This window comes from Pyxicephalus adspersus, chromosome 11 (genome assembly GCF_032062135.1).
Source record: "Pyxicephalus adspersus chromosome 11, UCB_Pads_2.0, whole genome shotgun sequence".
NCBI classification, from domain to species: domain Eukaryota; kingdom Metazoa; phylum Chordata; class Amphibia; order Anura; family Pyxicephalidae; genus Pyxicephalus; species Pyxicephalus adspersus.
The window spans coordinates 11,263,366-11,267,323 of record NC_092868.1 but is presented as its reverse complement, the minus strand read 5'-3'; positions in this window follow the sequence as shown (position 1 = coordinate 11,267,323).

Below are 3,958 nucleotides of genomic sequence, written 5' to 3'. Positions count from 1 at the left end.
GGCATCCTCAGCATCCCTATGGATGTGAACAGAGAAAGTTTTGCTCTCAGCACTCCAGTGGATGTGCAAAGTAGAGCACGTCCCAGGGGTGCTGTGGGAAGAGGTGCGTGCTCTACCACGTGTGCCTCTTGTACCCCTCGGGGGCGTGGCACTCAGCTATCCTCCAATCAAATGGTGCCAGGTGGCGCAAGGTCATTGGGCACTCTGGCCATTTAAGGAGAACCTGTCCTGAACACCTTTACCTGCTATAAGCCTCTGTGTGTACAGCGTTCTTGGGTGCGTTCTCTGTGTTGATTCATATTAACCTGTTGTTGTTACCAATAGCAACTCGGTCTGATACCTGATTCTGCCTGAACTCTGCCTGCCCTGACCTTAGAGTGTTTGTGACCACTCTTGCCTGCCTGCTCTGCTTTACCCTTCTCTACCACGCCTATCGGACTGACCATCTCTGAATAACCCTTGTCTTGTTTTATGCCAACAATAAAGCGTGATAAAAGGATTCTTGGAATTGGATGTGGTTTGTGTGCCCAGGTGCATTACAATATATATGGTGGGGTGTTGAGTTTTAAAGTTAATTCCTCCAAAACAGAGGCCTTACCCCTTCATATTCTTTCCCAGGAACTTTTGATCATGCAGGGCTCATATTCCTTTATTTGGAAGGAACACTCCCTCCGATCTTTAGGGACCCAAATCACCTCCAAATACAGTCAATTATGCTCTCACAATTTTCTGCTACTGTTCCGTGAGCTACATAACCTCTTAAGTAAGTGGAAAACTCACCCTCTGTCACTATTGGGTTGGACAGCCTCATTTAAGATGATGCTCCTTCCCAAACTGTTATATCTGTTTGAGACATTGCCAGTTCGAGTCCCGCCCTAAGCTTTGAAAAGAGCTCAGACTGATTTTATGCATTTTATTTGGGCCTACAAAAGACACAGAGTGGCTAAACAAATTGTTTGCATGCCCAGAGAATTGGGGGGGATGGGAGCTCCAGACTTGAATAAATATTACCTGGTGGCCCATCTGCGGTACCTATTGCTATGGACATTGCCTCATCCCTCTAGTGTTTGTAGAGAATGGGAGGAGCACTGGATCACCCCTGTACATCCTAATGTCATGCTCTGGAGCTCCTCTTTATTACTGGCGGGACATGACTTAACTGTGCCTATGGTGTTTACGGGAAATTTGTGGAGGTCAAGTAGAAGCAAATACGGTCTAGTATCGCAAGTTTCGAGGTTAACCTCCGAAATCCTTACCCCGCAAATACTGGATAGCTTCTGTATTGGGTCAATGTCACCATGGAGGGAAAGGGGACTTTTTCAAATCAGACACATACTGCACCTGGTAGAGAGAAGACTGCTCTCCTTCACTGTGCTATGTGACAAGGTGGAATTGCCTCGAACTTCCTTTAATGCCTACTTACAAATAAGACACTATATTTTGTCACTCCAGCCATCTGCCAGATTTCAAACTCTGACCCCGTTTGAGAGACTATGTATAGAGGGCCTGTATACCAAGGAATTGTTTCCACCATCTACCACCTCTTGCATAACTTGCAGAGGCTCACATAAGTTTGGATACATGCATTTATGGGAGGAGGTCTTAGGCTGGACTTTAAACGCAGAAGATTGGATAGATTTTTGGGAGGCGGCACATAAGAGCTCTATATGTACTCTATACAAGGAAAACTTGTATAAAATTATACTCAGATGGTATCATACACTGACTGTATTCCACCAATTGTTTCCTAATGTTGATCCCATATGCCGGCGGTGTGGGAGCCATTGGGGTAACTTAGAGCATATATTTTGGTTCTGCCCTCTTATTCAGGTGTATTGGTCCCGGGTTACCAACCTATTACCAGACGTGACCCAGCAACATATGACTCTGGACCTTTTCACCAATCTTTTGGGTCAACCCTCCCCAACATTGACTAATCTTTCTCGTAAACTGGTATCACATATTTTAGTGGCAGCTCGCACATTGATTCCCACCAGATGGAAAGTGGCTTTACCTCCTCCATGGAGGATCTCTATGCATGGATCCAGAAGATCCGTCCTATGGAATATCTTACAGTCCTCATTAGGAAAACTGTGGACAAATTTGAGAAGGTCTGGGAAGCTTGGGACCATTACTATGCTAGGTTGCCCAGTTGACCCTTATTTCACTCTATAATTGACATTGTCACACTGCCCTGGTTCTATTCTTTCCCTCCCCCTTTTTGTTCTACTCAGGTAATGTGTTATACTGAAGAGTTTGTTATTGTTTGTCTTGGTAGTTTTATATGCTTTGATACTGTTTTCCAGTATTTTTGACTTTACCTTTGTTTTCTTTCAATAAAAATACATTTTAAAATATATATATAATTATTAAAATATAAAAAGCAATGTTTTCTTTTTTGTTTTGTATTATTTTGGGGATTGAAGGCTGGCTAATATAGTATAATCAGCATGGTAGAGTTAAAAATCCCAATGTTGGTGAAGGACCCTGCCCAAAAGAGCTTACAATTTATATATCTTGCTGCCCACCTCCCTCCCTGTACCACCCATACTTTTCACCACTGTTACTTCCCTTCTTAATGTAGTAGTGCATTATTGTTCATCACAAATACATATCTTAGTACACCTAAAACCATTCCTGGCCGTGTTATAGACATGCACAATTAAATGTAGGTCCATTTTCAATTGAATACTTCTGTAGAATAACTTGTGCATGGTGTGACACCATGCATTATGAAAACAGGTCAGCTAAATTATTGTTTTATATACAGTTATTTTATATTTAGCTTATAGCTAACTTTTAAAGTTATTCGTAAAGCCCCTGCTTGGTAGGGGGAGGTGAAATCAATGGAAACATGTCACAAGGGAAAGCATGTACTTTTTCCATAAAACAAAGTTGAAATATGGTTAGAAAAAAATAGTTTTTAAGCTGCATGCTTTGTAAAGCCAATAAACATTGTGTTGTCACTAAAATTGCTGGAGGGGAGAACAAAAAAAACCTATTTTATATATTTTTACAGTGGGACATGTTTTTACTTTAATCATTTGCAAACATACAGTTTTCACAATTGCCATTGTGCAGTACTTTAATTTGGCCAGCTTACTCCTGGAGAAAATGAAAATAACACCATCAAAACAGTCTGCGCTCGCTTTTATATTACTCAGATTGTGTTCCAGGTACCCATTCATGGAATTTGTGTTATTTCTCAGAGGGTTTTGTTTTTCTTCTTTTGTTGCCAAAAGATATTTTGAGAAGATTATTTATATCCTCTTTTTTGGGTGAAGGTATATCCATATCTTAACGGGATGAAGTGAACTATTTAATATAGATAACTGGAATTGGAATATCTTTAAAAAAGCTGAAAAAGCTGAAAGAAGGATTAGCATTCCTGCCACATGAAATAATCACATTTTTTTTAGGTTTTAACAGTTTAACCCATACTACAGTACTACTTAGCACTCATGTGCTAAGTTTGACTTGGTTAAAACCACCATAAGGTCTTTCATTTTAATCGGGGGAAGCTGACCATTAGCACCGTCTTTATATTACACATTTACATTTTTAGAGGATGATCAGACATTTCAACACTACTGGAACTTCAGGAACCACAGTATATGTTGCTTTACAGATAGCCATGTTGAATATCACTTTGGTTTATTTACAAACATTCTTCCTGTTTGTAAAGTCCATTTTGAACTTTTGAACAAAGCTATGTTCTTGTCATAATGATTTTCTAATGCTTTCAGGTTTCTTTTTGTTCTTCCCTCCAGCAATTTTAGTGACAACACGCAGTTTAATGTTCACAAGTTAATGTTCAGGGTTTATCAACTGGAGTTTTAGGGAAACCTGGGGCTCAATAGAAAGTCCTCTGGGGTTCTGGGAATTTCAGTGTTTAAATGAAATTTCAGTGTTTAAAAAAAACCCATGACACAGGTAGCTAGGATGGTTGCCAACTTAC